Source organism: Myotis yumanensis, unplaced genomic scaffold (genome assembly GCF_028538775.1).
Source record: "Myotis yumanensis isolate MYYU_CA2020_CCGP unplaced genomic scaffold, mMyoYum1.0.hap1 SCAF_6, whole genome shotgun sequence".
Lineage (NCBI taxonomy): Eukaryota > Metazoa > Chordata > Mammalia > Chiroptera > Vespertilionidae > Myotis > Myotis yumanensis.
In genome coordinates, this window is record NW_027223757.1 from 82,716,697 (window position 1) to 82,738,430 (window position 21,734).

Below are 21,734 nucleotides of genomic sequence, written 5' to 3' on the forward strand. Positions count from 1 at the left end.
ATGCCGGCTCCTACAGTATGGATTAAATGTAATTAGTATCGTTTATATTATTTATACCTTTCTTTTATGACTAGTTTAAGGATTTATAAAAATCAATGATAAGAATTGTAACAGATTATTGGCTGAATTTTAGTTTTCTTTATGCTTGTAATGATTTTTATTTTTCAAGGAATTGTATTCATTTTGCATAATTCTTTGGTTTATTTGGATTTTAACTTTAACAACAGAGGCTTTGCTAGCAAATCGTATACATGTATAAAGTAAAATTCTTATGTCGTAATTTAGATTGTTCAATATTAGGTTTTATAAACTCAGAATAGAGTGGGTTAACAGAAGCTGTATTTTTTGTTTATAATGAAAGCTTTGAAATAAATTGCAAAATGCTGTGTGTAGCAAGAAATAATGCACACAGACAGAGTATGTTAGTCGTCTCGATTTGCTAATTCTGATTCAGAAGAAAATTGGAAACATCTTTGGGAAACTATCTCCTTTTTTACCCCTTTGGACATGTATGTATAGAACTCATTTTCTTATTAGGATGATTATATATCATAGGCAGAGAATTTCATATTTATGAATAGAGCTTCCTGTTTTCATCAGTTGGGAGCGATGGGGTATTTTTCAACAAAAATTATAAAGCTGAACAGACCAATCTTCTAGGCATTTTTTCCCATTTATCAGCCACTCTGAATTTGCATGTTAGACTTCTTCCTAGTGTGATAGTAACTAGGAGTGGCATAGAGTAAATGACTAGGAGGGTGGGCGGAGACAGTGAATTACAAAACATTATTTAGGGTAGATAATGGGGTAAGGGCTGGGAAACACTAAGGAGGGTGTTAGAGCCAAAATATCCTTGCCTATGGACTTCCAGCACAGTTCATTATCTGCTTTTGGTTTATATTAGATAAAGATAAATGTGCAGACATGTTCATAAGTTTCTTCACAAAATATTTGATTTGCCCAAAATGCACCAGGAAGACATGGGCATGATTTTAATCCTTTATTATTCACATGTCCAGAACTTTCCCATAACAAACTTTTAGTGATAAAACACTAAACATGCACTTTAGTGTTTTACTTTAAATATATATTTATGCCTCATTGTGTATGTAAACATTTTACATTGAAAAGTAAAAGGTTTCATTTAATGTAATCATTCATACAAAAGAGAAAAGTTATTTAGTTACAGTTTTAAATGACTATGGTGTACTGGTATGATCTATATCTAAAGGAGGTCTTTGTTTATATAATTTGTGGAATTTCCAAACGTAGTTCCATATGCACTTACAATAGCAGCAGAATCAGGCAGTTGAAAAAATTTAGGTAGCCGCTGTAGTGTGGTAAATAAATGCTTTTTTAGTGTCTGTGTGAGGATTCTCTGACATCTTACAACCCTAACTATTAGCTAAATATTTTCTCTCTTTAATGTTTTTTAAAAAATGTGTGCACGTTGGCCCTCTAACCTAACTTTGTAAGCATTTGAATAATTTTCAACATCTATGTATCTATTACCCATTTTTTCTCTATTTGCGGGTAGCCCTCCTGCACATAATTTTTGGGTCAGGATAATCACTCATGTTATGTAAGAGTTTAGTAGATATTGTTAAATAGGACTTTTATGTTTTGTGTGAGACCCGTCAAATTCTGGCAGAAGACAGTGAAGTCATTAAAGATTGTATATTCATTATCCACACATTCTTTTTCTAAATTGAAAATATATCCACTTTGGAGCAAATATTACTTTGTGATAAAAATTAAAAAACAAGTGATCAAGGTACATATGTGATAATTGAGAGTTTAATTAGAAGTAACTTACCACATGTAATAAAGAGAGATTGACTCAGAAAAGTCACTGCAAATAAAGCTCTTGATTATGGATTTATACGATGCTTAAAATGAAAAATGGAAACCACAGAGTTTTTTGGTTGTTGTTTTTCAAAGACCCTCAAAACTTCATTTTTGGGGATTATGTTAGTATTTTCTATGTTGACGTAAGTAACAAATTTAGGTCTGTTGTATAAATTATGTACTTTATTGCCATAGATGTGAAATACTCCTTTGAACTTGAAATCAATTTCAATAAGTAAAGACATTAGTTATCTTGCTCCCCCCATTACCTTGTATTGACTAAATTTGTCAACATTGGTCAAACTTTTTATATTGTATGCTGTTAGACTATATAACAGTATACTAGTTTTTTAAATGTTACGTATATTCATTATTTTTTTTTATTTTCTGAACTAATGATCCTATTTAGATTCAATAGTTTTATCAGTGTCAATATTGTGCTTATTTCTATGTTTGTTTTCTATTGTTTTAACTTCTATTTGGTGCTGTTCTGTTTTTCTCTTAATTGAAAACAACAAGGCCAAATGATTTGATGTAGGTTTTTTATTAATTGTAGACATTCTAATTTGGCTTAAATTTTTCTCACTGATAATGAGGTTTTTAGGAAGACACTTAATTTATTGTTTTAGCTTGGTATATGACAATTTATTTTTTGACTTTTTTTTGGATTTGATGTATAGCTATTTAAGCTGATATAGCATTTATTGGGCCTTATATTGATGATTTGAAAAGTTTTTATATTAGTTAAATACATTATTAGTATTTTAGATTACGATGATTATGAGATATTAATTTTACTTTCTTATTTTAATGGGGTATTATGTCTGTGTACACAACTGCATGCATATTTCTGTGATCGTGTGTTCAGGGATTATTTTGTGTTATTTTTTGTAATGAGTATTCTTTTTTTTCCTCAGTTTGTTTTTTTTTTTTAAATATATTTTTATTGATTTTTTACAGAGAGGAAGGGAGAGAAATAGAGAGTTAGAAACATCGATGAGAGAGAAACATCGATCAGCTGCCTCCTGCACAGCTCCCACTGGGGATGTGCCCGCAACCCAAGTACATGCCTTGACCGGAATCAAACCCGGGACCCTTCAGTCCGCAGGCCGACGCTCTATCCACTGAGCCAAACCGGTTTTGGCTCCTCAGTTTGTTTTAATTAAATTATGTAAAAACCCAAAGCACCACCATGTCCATGATTGTTTGAACAAGTTCATTTGGTTAGTATTAGCAGCTATCTGTCTAAATGTGAGATTATGTGGAAATGAGATGCCAAAAGAGAAAATACTTAACTTTTCTATCTCCCTCGTACTCCCCCTCTCTTTTCCCCCTTTTTTCTTCCCTCTTTTCCTCCCTCTCTCCTCCAGGCCTTTTCAGTTTCTTTATCACTGTTTTGATAATTCTATAGTGTCTCAAAGTAGATTCTTAAGGTTCTAGTAGTAGATATTGACATTAATTCTCACTAATGAATACCTGGCAGGTTTGAGGCACCTAAGATTTCAAGGCGAATCATAGTTATGTCTACACTGTTATATGTACACCTCATTTGTTAGATGGTATTGGCATCTGATTACAGTGATTTTCTTCCTTTTTAACAGTTTTTAATTCCTTCCTCTATGTTAATTTACTTTAACATATTGTTTCACATGACATTGGCACTTTAATTATGAGGATTTGTTTTTCCACCTTTGACTGTTCTTCAAAGTGCAGAGTGATCCATACTTGTGTAATGTAGCTGTATAAATAACTCATGTTTCTTATAATTATTAGAACAATTCATCTTCTAATGCTGTCATTTTTCTAAGAAGAAAAAAAAAAGGCGAGAACTTGTAGAAAATATGGGAAACATGCTCATATGACAGCTGAGGATGTGGCTAGGCTAAAGCAGGAAACTACTACCCACAATGCAATGTTACATATACTACCACTTAATAAAATTTATATCAAACATGCTACTGACAAAACCAAAGAAAAATAATATCCCAACTATGCTAGTTAACATACTAAATCTATCTAGGGAAAAATGAAACTAATCTTTTTGGAACTTTGTATTTAGAGAATATAGTAAATGAAACCGGGCATCATAGTACATTGGAGCTCTGTGGTAACTTTGTGCTGTGGGACTTGGTTGTAGGAAAACTGTCTATAATGACAACCTTTTGGATATTAACTTTCCAGGGAAAGGCACAAAACGGCACCCCCTTTCTTTTTTAATTGAATTGTTGCAGTATGAAATATAGTTAGAGGACATTGTCATTTGGTAGGTAAAATAAGTTAAATTAATGAGACATTCATGATTAGTTAAATGTTTTATCTAGCCCAGGTATATTTCTTTCCATTTTGTTTTATGTTGTCTTTTATTGCCAGGTTTGAGGTGGGGCTTGAATTGTCCACTGAAGCATATTTCTTTTCAGAGTAATTGTTTTTCTTGGTCTTTTTATTTACGTTAACCTACCTATGGCTTACCTGATCAACCCATATGCTTTACTCTAAAGAGGGTTAGCCTAAAGCAAAATGTAAACTGCTTTTATAATGTGGTTGAAAAAGATATTATGGTATCTTCTGAAAAGGTCAGATTTTAATATACTTAGGGTTTCTGTTTATAAATCTTAATCTTCTGTGCTCTTAGCTGTCAGACTATAGCAATTTTGATGAATTTAGTACCTTAGTAATTTAGATGAATTATGCGGCTTTAAAGGGAGGTTTTAAAAATTTAAAAAGGGAACATAGCGGAGTTTTGGATTGATAAATGTATAGAAATTTTATCAGAGGAAAAATAGAAAAGACTATTAAATTAGTGTTAGTTGTGAAAGATCCCCTCTTAGTATTCCGGCATATAAATTACCACTGTGTCAGATCTGGCATGGTAATTGTCATCTCATTATTTAAAGATTAATATATTATCTCTCTGTCTATATCTCTATTAAGGATGATTTGCTTAATTGTTTGAAGTAGTTTCTCCTTCAGAGACTGCTTATCAATACCAGCTGTGGCACTGTGGCTTTTCTCCATGGACTCATGGTGGTCTTTGGAACAACGTTCTTCAACTTTGACAGGTGAGACAGAGGCTCTCCAGTGCCACTGCTTTTGGATGAATCTAGCTGTGGTTGGAGAGAGTGCATCTTGCCAAAATATATGGGTGAGACCACACACAGCCTTTAAAATAGTTATTGTAGGCTTATTTTTAGGGTTACATGTCTTGACAGTTCTTTTATTTGCATGCCAATTTCATTGCTGTGTATAGATTTTTCATTGGTCTTAGTAAAGGCGATTGCACATTTAGTCTCTATTTGTTAAGCCTTGTGTATAATTTACACTGGAAAATACTCTTGAATTCAGACATAATTAACAATATAGAAAATATATTGAAAATGAATCACTAGAATACTGGTCTTTTTGCTTTTATAAATTTGACAGTATTCCCTTTGGAAATCTCAATTTTCAAGATAGTTTAGTAGTCAAAAATTGCTCCAATTTGAACTTTTAGATCAAATAAGTTAGGAGAGAATGTTAAAATATTCATATTACTTCAATTACATTAATAGTAAAAAATTTATGGTTCTTGTTATTCAGAAGTACAGCTTTTATAATATTGATACAATAACGTATTGTTCAAAATGTAAGTTTTACACATTAGTAAAAGCTTGAAACATCGAAACAAATGGCCAGAGAAGTCAATTTCTTAATGCATAATCATAAAATGCAAGCCATCTAGTCTTTTTATGGGATGATTAAAACTTTATTCAACTTAGTGAACTGTGAAATTGTATGTTTAAAAAAAGTATGTTTAGTCTTCTAAAACTGGCTATTTTAGTCAAGATCTCTCTTTGGACTTCTATAAAATGTTTCCTTTTATAAAATACATTTGTATAATTATTTATGATTCTTAAGTTATTAGTGATAAGAAGCTTAAGCTTAAGCAGCTTAACTTCTTGAGCCTTGGCAGGTAATTAGTTACAAGACTTTTCACTTGATGATCAATGCATGTTGGTTAGTTATGTATTTATAAAATATTGTAAGCAGCTAAGATAAGATTACAGTTTCATTGTAGATATTCTTATAGGGAAAACAGAATCTATGGAGATAATTGGAAATTCAGTTTTCTCTCTACTATTATTGCAGTACCCTTCCATTGCTGAGTGGTCTGGCAGGAAACTACTGGGGAAATTGTGTTCCTACAGCTTTTTCAAGAGCACAAGTTGTGGAAAGAAGAGAGAAAGTATATACAAAAAGGTTGTCTAAAGAAAAGTTTGGCTCTTAACTTTCAGAAATTGGTCGTGTATGGCAACCTTGATTGGATGCTATATTTTTAAAAAAGTTTTATAAGTTATTTTTAGGATATTTGAGGAAAATGGCTATTAGTGATACTATGGCATATTTATTGAGTGTGATAATAATGTTGCATGTATATAATAGGAAAATATCCTTATTAAAAAAGGTGAATGATGAGATATTTTTAAGAAGTTAATACCATGATTAAACAAAAATATACATAAAACAAATATGGCATAAATAAACAATTAGTGAGTCCAGGTAAAGGGTATACAGACATTCATTTTACTATTTTTCACCTTAAACAGTGACTTCTGAAAGGTGAAGCATTTTGTGGAGAAGGTGTATAGAGATTTATTTTATTTCAAAGTGAAATCAGATAGGGGAAATTCATTTTTTTGTATAGTTTTTAAAAATTAAGTGAATATGATGGGTTGTGCATAACATTTTTAGATTTTATAGTTTTACTTTTTACATTTTTGTTCTATTCACCATAAAAAAATCTAATTTTCACAAATTTATACATGGCAAAAATAAATAGTATAATATTTTTGAAAATACCAACTTTTAAAATTTTACATTTGTGTAACAGTACCTCAGAGCTAGACCAGTATGCTAGAGGTTTCTAGAGGACCAAAACAATTATGATATTGTCATTTATTTATTCTGAACTGGATGCTTTTAAAATAGAGGGCAGGGCAAAAATAGGTTTACAGTTGTTTGTATGGAAAATAATACAATAATTAATAATAATACACTGTGTTTCATGTACTCACAACTGTATACCTACTTTTGCCTTACCCTCTATATAAAAGTACCTTAAAAAGTTCATTCACATTAAATTCATACTACTGAATATTACTGCTACTAAATTGTTTATATACTATTCACTTCAATTGTACTCTTTGAAGAAGTATTTTAATGGGCAGGAGCCTATATTCTCTATGCAAATTATTAATTCTGAATTTGTATTATGCTAGTTAATATCCTATGGAGGTCTGTACATTTTTTTCTCTAGAGGGAGAAATAGTAAATATTTTTGGTTTTATGAGACATAGAGTTTCTGTTCACTGCTCTACTCTGCCATTGTGTCTGAAAGCAGTACGTTAGACAATAAGTAAAACTTTATAAACAGGCAGCTGGCCTGCTGTACTTTGCCCACTCCTGCCACCTGTACTTCATGTATAGAAATGTGTGGCCCAGTGGACATCTTCTTTTATAGAAAAGGCATGAATAGTTTGAAAAATGATCAAACTTTTACATATTATAATGGAATTTTTTCTTAAAGTATTTAGAAAATCTGTTTTGTTTGTTTATTTTTATGTGAAAGATGACATCCGTGGTCCTTCATAACTTTTTTTTGAATTGAATAGTGCTATTTCATCTTGATCATGTAATTATTAAATTCTAGAGGCCAGGTGCACAAAATTCGTGCATGGTGGGGGGGGGGGGGTCCCCTCAGCCCAGCCTGCACCCTCTCTAATCTGGGACTCCTCGGGGTGTCCGACTGCCTGTTTAGGCCCAATCCTGGGGATCGGGCCTAAACCGGTAGTCAGACATCCCTCTCACAATCCTGGACTGCTGGCTCCTAATCGCTCACCTGCCTGCCTGTCTGATTACCCCTAACTGCCCCCCCCCCCCCCCCCGATGACCTGATCACTCCTCACTGCTTCTGTGTGCTGGCCTGATTGCCCCTAATTGCCCCCAGCTGCCAGCCAGGTTACCCCCAACTGCTCCCTCCCTGATGGCCTGATTGCTCCTAACTGCCCCCCCTTCCGCCCGCCTGGTCACCCCCAACTGCTCCCCTTACCAGCTTAGTTGCCCCTCACTGTCCCCCCTGCCAGCCTAATTGCCCCAACTGCCCCCCCCTGCAGACCTGGTCGCCCCCAACTGCACCCCCCCCGCCAGCCTGGTCACCCCTAACTGCCCCGACCCGTCGGCCTGGTCGCCTCTTACTGCCCCCACCTCCCCCTGCTGGCCTGGTCACTCCCAACTGCCCCCACCCCCCGCCGGCCTGGTCACCCCAACTGCTCCCCTCGCCAGCCTAGTTGCCCCTCACTGTCCCCCCTGCCAGCCTAATTGCCCCAACTGACCCCCCCTGCAGACCTGGTCACCCCTAACTGCCCCTACCCGCCGGCCTGGTCGCCTCTTACTGCCCCCACCCCCCTGCTGGCCTGGTCGCTCCCAACTGCCCCTCTCTGCCGGCCTGGTCACCCCAACTCCCCCGCCCCCCCCGCATGCCGGCCTCATCACCCCCAATCCCCCTCCCCCCGCCGGCCTGGTCGTCCCTCACGACGCCCCCTCTGGCTTGGTCACCCCACACAGCCTGCTGTTCAGTCATTTGGTTGTCCCTCACTAACCCCCCTGCCAGCCTGGTCGCCCCATGCAGCCTGCTTGTTCAGTTGTTTGGTTGTCCCTTATTAACCCCCCTGCCGGCCTGGTTGTAGGCAGCCATCTTGTGAGGGTGTGAGGGTTAATTTGCATATTACCTCTTTATTATATAGGATTGTGAATAGCTTTATGTAACTCTAAAATTCTTTTAGAGATAAGGTTGGAATAAATAATCTTTTTTTTCTTTTTACTTCTTTTAAAAAAAATATTATAATAAGTATTACAAATGGTATTACATATGTGTCCTCCCCCCCCCCCCCCCCCCCCCCCGCTGCCCTTGACAAGCCCCTGCCCTCCCTTACCCCCCAGTGACTTATGTCCATTAGTTATGCTTATATGCATGCATACAAGTCCTTCGGTTGATTGCTTACTCCCCCCCTTCTGCCCCCCAACCCTCTCTGGCCTTCCCACTGCAGTTTGACAGTCAGTTTGAGGCAGCTCTGCCTCTGTATCTATTATTGTTCAAAAGTTTGTAATGGTCTTTATTATCCATGAATGAGTGAGATCATGTGATATTTTTCCTTCATTGACTGGCTTATTTCACTTAGCATAATGCTCTCCAGTTCCATCCATGCCGTTGCAAATGGTAAGAGTTCCTTCTTTTTTACAGCAGTATAGTATTCCATCGTGTAGATGTACCACAGTTTTCTAATCCATTCATCTACTGATGGGCACTTAGGCTGTTTCCAGATCTTAGCTATGGTGAATTGTGCTGCTATGAACATATGGGTGCATATATCCTTTCTGATTGGTGTTTCTGGTTTCTTGGGATATAAGGAATAAATAATCTTGATTATAGTGTATTTCCAGGTTATCTTAAATCTGAGAATTTACCTAGTTGTTCATTATTATCAATAAATATGCTAAAATTCCTTTCATCCACAGAAATGTTTTCTTTTTCAATAAACTTGGTTTAATGCTCAAGCATAAAATACTTCATAGTGATTGTGATGAGCTATTTCCCCTCTTTTACATTTATATTTGAATTTAAATTTGAGTAGAAAAGGAATTATTTTTGGTATTACTTAATCTCCAGAACATTCATTGTACTCACCATTGGACATAATATCCAAAATAAATTAATTTTCTGAGGATTCACCTACATTAGGTAGACTGAGTACTATTTATTGGATGATGGTGATGGTTACATCAAGTTAGCAGGAAAATAACCTTTTTTTTTTTTTTTTTTTTAATATTAGCAAGGAGCAAATGAACTCATATCCTGATCTGAATTTGAGACCTTTATGTATTAACTAGAGGTCCGGTGCACGAATAAGTGCACCAGTGGGGTCCCTCTGCCTGGCCTGCAGGATTGGGCTGAAACCAGCTCTCCAACATCCCCTAAGGGGTCCAGGATTGCAAGAGTGCGCAGACCAGGCTGAGGGATACCACTGTGCATGATTGAGGCTAGGAAGGGACACAGGAGGTTGGCCAGCCAGGGCGGGACCGCGGGAGGGCTCCAGGGCGTATCTGGCCCATCTCGCTCAGACATGATGGGCTGAACCCCAGCAGCAAGCTCACCTACCGGTCGTAGTGTCTTTCCCCTGGTGGTCAGTGCTTACATATCATAGCAACTGGACGACCAATCGACTCTCTGTCCCCTGGTGGTCAGTGCACATCATAGCAACTAGTTGGCTGGTCAACTGTCTGCCCTCTGGTGGTTAGTGCACGTCATAGGGAGTTGTTGAGTGGCCTTAGCATATCATTAGCATATTACACTTTGATTGGTTGAACAGCCGACCAGATGTCTGGAAACTTAGCATATTAGGCTTTTATTATATAGGACTATAGGCCCAGTGCACAGAAATTTGTGCACTCGGGGGTGGGGGGCCCTCAGCCCGGCCTGTGCCCTCTCGCAGTCTGGGACCCCTCGGGGGATGACCACCTGCTGGCTTAGGCCTGCTCCCTGAGGGATTGGGCCTAAGATGGCAATCAGACATCCCTCTGGCAGCCCGGCAGCCCTTGGGGGATGTCCACTTGCCAGCGGGGAGCAGACCAAAGCTGCAGTCAGACATCCTTAGCGCTGCTGAGGAGGCAGGAGAGGCTCCCACCCCCACCGCTGTACTGGCAGCCATCAGCCTGGCTTGTGGCTGAGCAGAGCTCCCCCATGTGGGAGCGCACTGACCACCAGAGGGCAGCTCCTGCATTGAGTGTCTGCCCCCTGGTAGTCAGTGTGTGTCATAGTGACCAGTCATTCCCAGTCTTTCTGCTGTTAGGGTCAGTTTTCATATTACCATTTTACTATATAGGATAGAGGTCTGGTGCACGGGTGGGGGCCGGCTGGTTTGCCTTGAAGGGTGTTCCGGATCAGGTGGGGGTCCCGCTTGGGTGCCTGGCCAGCCTGGGTGAAGGGCTGATGGCTGTGTGCAGCTGGTCATACCCCCTTCAAGGTGGGGGTCCCCACTGGGGTGCCTGGCCAGCTTGGATGAGGGGTTGATGGCTGTTTTCAGGCTGGCCACACCCCATTTAGGGTGGGGGTCCCCACTGGGCTGCCTGGCCAGCCTGCGTGAGGGGCTGAGGGCTGTTTTCAGGCTGGCCGGTGACTGAAGCTCCCAGCCTCTCCTTTTTTTCTTTTTTTTTTAAATTCTGGGATTTATTTACCTTCTATAATTGAAACTTTGTTGGTGTCACTGGAGCTGAGAGCTGGCTTCAGCTCTGAGGCCATGACCTGCTGAAAGCAGGTATCTGGGGTTTGTTTAGCTTCTATAATTGAAACTTTTTTGATGTCACCGGAGCTGAGAGCCAGCTCCAGCTCCGTGGCCATCGCAGGCTGAAAGCAGGTATCTGGGGTTTGTTTAGCTTCTATAATTGAAACTTTGTTGCTTTTGGAGCTTAGAGCCGGGCCGCGGCAGGCGGGGAACCTTGGCTTCCTCTATCACTGGAGCAAGCAAGCCTCCTGCTCACTTCAGCTGTGTGGCTGCCAGCTGCCATCTTGGTTGACAGTTAATATGCATATCACCCTGATTAGCCAATGGGAGGTGTAGCAAAGGTACGGTCAGTTACCCTTTTTGTCTTTTATTAGATAGGATACTTAAGGTTTTAGGTTGAGCTACAGGTAAATGAGATGACTTCAAGCAGAAATTTATAGTTTATATTGTTGAGCACCTTATTTTGAAATAATTTCTATATATTATCTATGGTCATTTTAGGCAATTCCAGTTATTACATACACAGCTAAGGATCAGACAGGAGAGCGATCCACCAAAGAACTTATATGCTAGCATATAGGCCTAACCAATGGACACAGACAACAGGGGGGTGAGGGCATGATTGGGGGGGTGGGGGATAATGTGGGTATAAGGACACATATGTAATAACTTAATCAATAAAAAATTAAAAAAATATATAACTCATAATTTCATCACAAAAGAGCAATCCTCCTCCTGTTTCTCCCCTAGAAGCACTGGTTATTGTTTACCTTCATAAATGATAAAGTTCTAACATGATTGTTTTTACACCTCTCTTCTTTAATATTTAGTTATAGAACAGAAACATAAATCGCTGTAAGTAACAGCCTTCCTGGGAAGGCAACACACAAACAACTAACATAGAAACTCAAAAAGCATCATCTAGGGTTATTTAATGTAAATTAAGCCTGCCCTACCTACCTTAATAGATTTAAAAAGTACCACTGTACTGTAGCAATTTAATAAACTAGTTGACAGGAGAAATATGATACTAAACATACTTTACTTAAAAAGATAAGGAAATATTTAATATTAATGTAGGAAATATTTTCATCCAAAATTAAAAAGTTTTGGCATTTAAAATTTTAATGTTCATTTAGTAGGAAAATTAACCATTGACAATAGAATCTGGCCCCCAAACTAATGGATAAGTATTATTTTGCTACCTCTGTATTGTTTAAATTTATAGGACTATTGTCCTTTGTACCTATCAATCCATTTTTTAAAATTAAGAATTCTAAAGATTGCATATTTCTGGAAAAAGTTATGCATTATCGAGATAGTTGATAAATACAGCAGAATTGTTAGGTAGTATTTTACTGCATGAAATCATAATAAAGTTTAATACTGAAGATATCAAAAAGAACCCATTTTAAAAAATTTATAGGTTTTATTTTTAGCAGATATAATTTTATAGAAAAATTGTGCAGGATGTAAAGAGTTTTATTATACCCCAGCCCTCAGTTTCCTTATTCTCAACATCTTGCACTGGTGTCCTCCCTTAATTGATGATGCAATATTGATACATTGTTGTTAACTAATGTCATTAGTTTATATTAGGAGTCATTCTTTATGTTGTGTAGTTCTGTAGGTTGTATCAAATGCATAATTTTATACATCCTCTATTGTAGTATCATTCAGAATAGTTTTTTCTAAACACCCTCATAAAATTTTGTTTAATTAAACATAACATAAAATTTAGGATCTCAACTATTTTAGCAACTGGTCTTTTTACTCTGTATATAGTATTGTATTTCTTTTAGGATGTCAGTTAGTTGGAATCATACAAAATACAGCCTTTTCAGACTGTATTCCTTCGTTAGCAGTATTCACTTATGGCTCCTCCATGTCTCTTTGTTGCTTAATTACTAATTTCTTTTTTTACTGCTAAATAATATTTCGTTGTGTGGATGTACCACAGTTTGTTTATATGTTTACCTATTGAAGGACATCTCAGTTACTTCCAGTTTCTGGCAATTATAAATAAAGCTACTGTAAATATGAATGCAGGTTTTTATGTGGACCTAAGTTTTTCACTCATTTGGGTAAATATTTAAGAGTATTAGTTAGATTGTTAGGTAACACTATGTTTAACTTTGTAAGAAACTGCTCAAATGTCCATAGTGGTTGTATGATTTTGCATTCACACCAGTAATGAATGAGAGCCCTTGTTGCTCCACATAGTTGTCAGCATTTGCTTTTCTCAGTGTTTTGGATTTCAGCCATTCCAATAGGTGTAGAGTGGCACCTTGTCATTTTAATTTGCAATTGCTTCATGATAAATGATGTTGAGCATCTTTTCTTATGCCTATTTGCTATCTATAGATCTTCTTTGGGAGGTGTTCAGCTCTCTCACCTTATTTTTAGTTTTTGTTGTTGTTTGTTTTCTTGTTGTTATTACATTAGCCAGAACTTCCAGGATGAAGTTGAATAGAAGTGGTGAAAGAGAATATCCTTGTCTTATTACTGATCTTAGGGAGGAACACATCTAGTTTCTTTCCAATAAGTATGATGTTTGCTGTACATTTTTTGCAGATGTTCTTTTTCAATTTGAGGATGTTCCCTTCTATTTCTGGTTTGCTGAGAATTTTTATCATGAATGGGTGTTGGATTTTTCAGCTAGTTCTTCTTTATGTATTGCTTAGGAACATATGGTCTTTCTTCTTAACCTGTTGATATGATGGATTTTAGCAATTGATTTTGAAATGTTGAACCAGCCTTGTATACCTGGACTAAATCCCACTTGGCTGTGGTGTATAATTCTTTCTATATATTATTGGATATGATTTGATCATACTTTGTGGAGGATTTTTTGCACCTATGTTCATGGAAAATATTGTTCTGTATTTTTTCCTACTTGCAATGTTTTTGTCTGCTTTTAGTATTAAGTAATGCTGGCCACATAGAATGAGTTAGGACATGTTTCCTCTGGATTAGGTTGTAGAGAATTTCTTCCTTAAATATTTGCTAGAATTCACCAGTGAGTAGGACTAGTGCTTCCTGTTCTGGAAGGTTATTAATTATTGATTCAATTGAAAAATTAGATATCGGCCTATTCAGATAATTTATTTCTCTTGTCTGAGTTTTGGTAACGTGTATTTCGGGAATTGGTTCATTTTATCTATGGTATTAAATTTTGGGGCATACAATTGTTCGTACTATTCCTTTATTATCTTTTAAAAGTCCATGAGATAAGTAATGATGTCCTCTTCTTTCATTCCTCATATTAGTAATTTGTGTTCTCATGTTTTTTTGTTGTTGTTTTGTTTTATAACCTGGGTAGAGATTTGTACATTTCATTTTTTCTCAAAGAATCAGTTTCTGGTTTCATTAATTTTTTCTATTGATTTCCTATTTTCAGTTTATTTGATTTCTGCTCTAAATTTTATATATTCTGCCCACTTTCGATTTAATTTTGTTTTTCTATTTCCTAAATGGAAGCTTAGATGATTAATTTTGGAACTTTTTTCTAGTAAATGCATATAATGCTACAACTCTCTTTTTAAACACTTCTTTTTCTGCACGTGCAAATTTTGATGGGTTGTATTTTCCTTTTCATTTAGTTTGAAATTTTGTTAAACTTGTGAATTTTTTTCAACAGTGTGTTTCTTTTTTTATTTTTATTAAGTCTTTATTGTTCAGATTACATTTGTTCCTCTCCGCCCCCCCCCCCCATAACTCCCCTCCTTCCAGTTCCTGCCCCACCCTCCGCCCTCACTCCCCACCCACTGTCCTCATCCATAGGTGCACGATTTTTGTCCAGTCTCTTCCCGAATCTCCCATTCCCCTTTCCCCCCCAAGAATAGTCAGTTCATTCCCTTTCTATGTCCCTGATTCATTATAATCACCAGTTCATTCTGTACATCAGATTATTTATTCACTTGATTCTTAGATTCACTTGTTGATAGATGCATGTTTGTTGTTCACAATTTGTATCTTTACCTTTTTCTTCTTCCTCTTCTTAAAGGATACCTTTCAGCATTTCGTATACTACTGGTTTAGTGGTGATGAACTCCTTTAGCTTTTCCTTGTCTGTGAAGCTCTTTATCTGACCTTCAATTCTGAATGATAGCTTTGCTGGATAAAGTAATCTTGGTTGTAGGTTCTTGGTATTCAGCACTTTGAATATTTCTTGCCATTCCCTTCTGGCCTGCAAAGTTTCTGTTGAGAAATCAGCTGACAGTCGTATGGGTATTCCCTTGTAGGTAACTGAGTTTCTTTCTCTTGCTGCTTTTAAGATTCTCTCTTTGTCTTTTGCTCTTGGCATTTTAATGATGATGTGTCTTGGTGTGATCCTATTTGGATTCCTTTTGTTTGGGGTTCTCTGCGCTTCTTGGACCTGTAAGTCCATTTCTTTCACCAGGTGGGGGAAGTTTTCTGCCATTATTTCTTCAAATAGGTTTTCAATATCTTGCTGTCTCTCATCTTCTGGCACTCCTATAATTCTGATATTAGTGCGCTTGAAGCTGTCCCAGAGGCTCCTTACACTATCTTCACACTTTCGGATTCTTTTTTCATTTTGCTTTTCCAGTTGGGTGTTTTTTGCTTCTTCACATTTCAAATCTTTGGCTTGATTCTTGTGCTCCTCTGGTCTGCTATTGGGTATAATATTCTTTATTTCAGTCCGTGTATGCTTAATTTCTAGTTTCTTTATCATAGCATCGAGGGTCTCATTAGTTTTCGTGAGGCTCTCCTCAAGTTTATTGCAAGCCCTCAAAATTGCCTTTTTTAGCTCTATATCCTCCATTTCTGTCATGTTTTTTTGTCTCCGCATTTTTTGTGCTTTCTTGGTGCACCCCCTTGTGGTCTTTGTGCGCAGTCTTGTTCTTGTTAAGCCTTGATTTTTGTAGTTAATACTAGAGGGATTTGACCACCAGGCCGACTGGCTGTGGGAATCAGCTGTGGGAAAACTTCTGTCCTCTGGGGAGGTGCTAATCTAGCCTTTGCCTGAGGTGATCCGGCAAATGGCTCTGCGGCAGGGCTTGGGCGGCGTGGGCTCAACAGGGCGGGCGGAGGGAGCAGTTATGGCTGCTCTCAGTCCGTCCCTAGGGCTCTGCCTCTCTGTCCCAGCAACCGCTGCAAACCTCGGAGGGACCGTAGCCAGACAGTCCCGCTTCTCCCGTTTGAGTCTGGGTCCCTAGAGACTCGCCCGGATCTGGAGCTCAGAGTCTGAGACTCCCTCCTGATTGAAAACGACCACCGCGCCCTCAGCCACCAGCCCGCTTTGCGCGCGCACCTTCGTACCTTTAAATTTTCCACACTGAGCCTCCTCTGAGCCTCGGAATGCTGTTGTCTTTCCTTCTAGTTGAAGAGTCTCTCCTCAGCCAGCCTTCCTGTGGTTCTGGGTGATGTCCGTTCCGTCTTTTAGTTGTATTTTTGAAGTGGTTGTTTGCGGCAGCAGTCTCCGGTGTTTACCTATGCCACCATCTTGGTGGTCTCCCAACAGTGTGTTTCTTGATATAGTTGGATCAATATTGTTAATTAAAAATAAGAAAAACAAAGGTTCAGATTGTAATAAAAAGTAAAAAGCTTTTATATGAACAGGAAAAAAGGGGTTGGGGAATTGTAATCCAGGACACACAGATTCAGGTAGCAACCTAAAATGTGCTCCAGAGAGAACAAAGAAAAGCAAGATATATAAAAGCAAAACACTGGCACAGTTTTTATTTAAATTATTTATGCAAATAAATTATGTGGCTCACTTAACAGGGATTGGGTCCTTTCAAGGTGAGGAATAATAAATCTGGTTGCCATGGTAAGGAGGAAGTAATGACCATATATTTCCATGTAGCAATCCTTGATGCAAGATGTTTATGATTTGTCCTTTAACTGAGTTAGGCAACAGGTCAGCAATTTAGTAGCTGTTCTGAGACTGTGACATGAGATGTGCACAGGCCCCAAATCTTCAATGTCTTCCCAGCATTGATTGTTTTCTCTACCATTTCCATTTTAAGTGACACTCTTAGCAATGCTTATTTCATTTTATTTTTACCACTTAAACATCTCTCATATTTGTAACTTTGTAACTTTTGTCTTTTTGTCAGTGCCCTTCTTATTTCTTTTTTTCGCCTTCCACCTTTTTATGCCTTTCCTGGTTTTAATTGAGCATTTTATATTATCCCATTTTCTTTTCTCCCTTTCCATGTCAATTATACTTTTTTTCCTTCTTTTAAAAAAAAGTAGTTATTATAAAGTTTGGAATAAACACTTAAAATTAATTCAAGCCTGCTTTGCAATATACCATATGGCTTCACGGGTACTTCAAGTATCTTATAAAAGAGTATGCCCTCTTTATGGCATTGCTGACATTCATATCACTTATCTAAAAGCTATAATCACTGACTATATCATTGCTAGTATTATTTAAGAAGAAATAACACAAGTGTTATTTTATTAGACAAGAACTTCTCTAATGCTGTTCCTTTCTTTATATAAGTCTATGTTCTGACTTATATAATTTTCTTTCTCTTTGAATAATTTCTTCCAACATTTCTTTCAAGACAGGTTTACTGGTAATGAATTTCTTCAAGTTTTGTAAGTTTGTTTTTTCTTCTTTTCATGAGAAAGTCTTTATTTCTCCTTCAGTTTTGAAGGATAGTTTTGCTGGATAGAATTCTATGTTGGTGTGTATATGTTGCTTCTTTCAACACTTTAAATATTTCATTTATTTATCTTCTTGTTTGCATAGTTTCTGAATGTAATTTCTTGACCTCATAGGTAAGCTCTTTTGTGTTGTTGCTTTTTCTGGCTGCTTTCAAGATTTTCTATTTGTCTTTGATTTTCCATAGTTTGGTAATTATGTGCCTAAGGTGTCAGTATTTTGATACTTATTCTGCTAGGTGTTCTCTGAGATTTCTGGATCTCTTGGTGTCTGTCATTCATTTTGGAAAATTCCCAGCCAATGTCACTTCAAATAAATCTTTTTTTTTTCTTCTCTGTTTGGTATGACCATTACATGTGTATTACTTTTGTTCAATTTTTCCATAGTACTGGAATATGTTTTTTTTGCATTTATCATTTTTTTCTTCTTACCTTTCAGTTATAGAAGCTTGTAACATATCTTCATTCTTGGTGATTCTTTTTTCTACCCGCCCCCCCCCCCCCCCCAAAAAAAAACAAAAACAAAAACAAAAACGAAAACCAAAAAAAATTATTTCTTTTACAGTGGTTTGGCTTTTTTTTTTTTTTTTAATCATTTCCTTTTTTACCATTTCTTTTTAGCATTTTCATCTTTTTGCTGATATTATTGATCTGTTCTGACATGTTGTTCACTTGTTTCATTAGCTCCCTTAGCATACTAGTCATAGTTATTTTAAATTCCAGTATGATAATTTCAAAATCTCTGCCCTCTAGGTCCACCATGTCATTGCAAATTGTAAGACTTTTCTTTATTTTAATGCTCAAGTAATATTCCATTTTGTATATGTACGACACTTTCTTTATCCAATCGTCTATCAATGGACACTTAGGTTGCTTTCATATCTTGGCTATTTTAAATAATGCTGCAGTGATCATAGGGATGCATATATCTTTTCAAATTAGTGCTTTGGATTTCTTTGGATAAATACCTAGAAGTGGGATTGCTGGGTCATATGGTAGTTGGATTTTTAATTATCTGAGGAATCTCCATCCTGTTTTCCACAGGGGCCACACCAATTTACAGTCATTAATGACACTGTTATTTCTCTTTTTCTTTTAGAAACACTTTTATTGATTTTTTTAGAGTAAGAGGAAGGGTTAGGGATAGAGAGAAACATCAAGTGTGAAAGCAACTCAAACATCAATTAGCTGCCTCCTGCATGCCCCCTACTGTGGATGGAGACTGCAACCTGGGCATGTGCCCAGACCAGGAATTGAGCCAGCAACTTTTTGGTGCACTGGATGATGCCCAGTCAAATGAGCTATACTGACCAGGGTGACACTTTTATTTCTTAATGACACCATCATTTTTCCATTCATCAGATTTGCAATTTTGTTTTTTGACTCCATTATTATAGTAGACTAGTGGCCCGGTGCATGGATTCGTGCACATTGAAAGGAATCAGGCTCCCTTATCTTTGGTTCCGGGGTGCATGACCCAAGAACCTCTGCTGCCAGGTCACCACAGCTCAGCAATAAACCAGATTCGGGGGCTACAGTGCCCCAGCGACAACATAACCCATGACTGAAGGTGGAATAGCATAGCCCTGCGATGAATCGGGCTCCCTCCTCTATGGTTCTGGGGTGGGTCACCCAAGAACCGCCGCTGCCAAGTCACCGCAGCTTGGTAGCTCCTGAGTTGAACGTCTGCCCCCTGGTGGTCAGTGCACGTCATATGTATGGTCAGCCGGTCACTTAACTTTTTATATAGGTAGATTCTTGTCAGTTCTTTGTTTTCCTATATCCTGTCTTTCCCTTCGATTTTTCCATCTTGGCTTATAACCTAAACTTTACTACCCCTTCACATGTGAATTCATACTTAGCTTCTGTCTCAAGTTTTATCCACTCTAATACTTTTAATTTTTATTTTTGCTACTATATTAATCTTTTCAAACCTCTTATATTCTTATATACCTTCTCTTATGTTAAATGCTTGTTTTAGGTAAGTATACTAGATAACAAATGTCTTGCTGTCTGCCTTCTGTGTTTTGCTTCTTTTTTTAAAAATATATTTTATTGATTTTTTACAGAGAGGAAGGGAGAGGGATAGAGAGTTAGAAACATCAATGAGAGAGAAACACTGATCAGCTGCTTCCTGCACACCCCTCATTGGGGATGTGCCCGCAACCAAGGTACATGCCTTTGACCAGAATTGAACCTGGGACCCTTGAGTCCGTAGGCCGATGCTCTATCCACTGAGCCAAACGGTTAGGGCTGTGTTTTGCTTCTGTTCAATCCTTTGTAATGGTTGCCTTGTCTCCACTTTCTGAGGTCCTGATAATTCTTCAAATTATTGCAAGTGCTACTTTCCATAAAACTTTTTATTTAACTTTAGAATGAGAATACCATGAGGCTGTAAAAATGTAATAGCTTTGGAGTTTGTCAGCTATGTTGCAGCCCTGACTCTGCAAATTATCAACCCTGTAACCCAAAGCAAGTTATTCAGCTTCTATGATTTTCTGCTTCTTCATCTCTAATGTGGGCATAATAGTCATTTTGTAGATATTGTGAGTATTCAACTAGATAGCGTTAGTAAAATACCTAATACAAGGAGCTGGTAAGCAATTGATGAATCATTCATTTAGTAAAGACATACTGGATGTCTATTTTCTGTTCTCTTATTTCATATACATATATATGTGTGTGTGTGTGTGTGTGTGTGTGTGTGTGTGTGTGTGTGTCTTATTTCATATATATATGGTTGGAGCGTCTTCCCCCTGGTGGTCAGTACATATCATAGGGAGCAGTTGAGCGGCATTAGCAGATCATTAGCATATTATGCTCTGATTGGTTGAATGGCCGACTGGGCACTTAGCATATTAGGCTTTTATTATATAGGATAAGAGCAAAAATCCCTATGCTTGAGGGGCAAGAGGGCCTACTCCTAGGTATAATACTACAACTTAAGAGACTGTATATTAAATGTTTATGCACTCATCTTTACATCTGTTCTGCCTAATGCAGCTTTAGGATGATGTGATTTGGGGTAAACCTCCACCTCATTGTCTTCATCCAGATAGGATTAGGAGTGTACCCACCCCTCCTCTGCCCCTTGGACTTTTATATGGATCAGACTAGATAATGTATATAAACAAATTAGCGCAGTGCTTCTTGCTAATTCTCACAAAATACTATTACTTTTCCATTAAGTGATAAGGAAATGGAAGGACAGAAAGGCTAAGTAACTTATTTGTAGTCTTGCTGTTAATAGTAATGGCAGCAAAATCAGCTGCCACTTCCATCTACTTTTCTCATTCTTCTCTGTGACTTTGTGGTCTGTGGTATCACCAAGGTTTTGACCATGTTTTTTTAATGAAGATCTTTGTTGCACAGACAAGGGGAGAGAATCAGGGTGTATTTTCCTTGGCTGTTCTGGTTGATGGCAAGTTGCATATCAATAGTATTTGCTGCTGGTAAAGAGTCTAGAGAATCTGGAGAAACACTATATGTCTTGATTTGCTATTAGATGGCTGAAAGGTTATGTGAATTCATAATCTCATTGTGGTTCAGATTAACTAAGAGGACAAATATTCTTTTTGAGAACTCTTTATTCTATTTGGTGATACCATTGATATAAGGGGAAAGATACATTATCTTCAGAATTTGAAGGGCATAATTCAAATTCTTCTGTCATTTAATAACTATGACTACATAACCTCTTGAGAAGCTATCCTTAATCATTACAAGTGATAACACTATATCTTGAAAGATTATTGTCACTCAAAAATGAGATTAAGTTTAATTCCTTCTAGCATAATGCTTAGTTCATAGTAAATGGGACATTCTTGCATTATCTTAATTGTTAGCTGTGGAGGTTCCGTTTTTATCTTCATTTCATATGAGGAAATAGAAGCCTGGTGAAAGGTTATGTGAATTGACAAGTACACACAGTTA

General features: G+C 37.4%; 1 protein-coding gene across 5 annotated transcripts in view; it reads left to right on the forward strand.

Moving 5' to 3' along the window:
• The window catches only part of SUPT3H (SPT3 homolog, SAGA and STAGA complex component), a 478,084-nt gene that overhangs the window by 61,558 nt on the left and 394,792 nt on the right, over nt 1–21,734 (forward strand). The window lies entirely within an intron of this gene.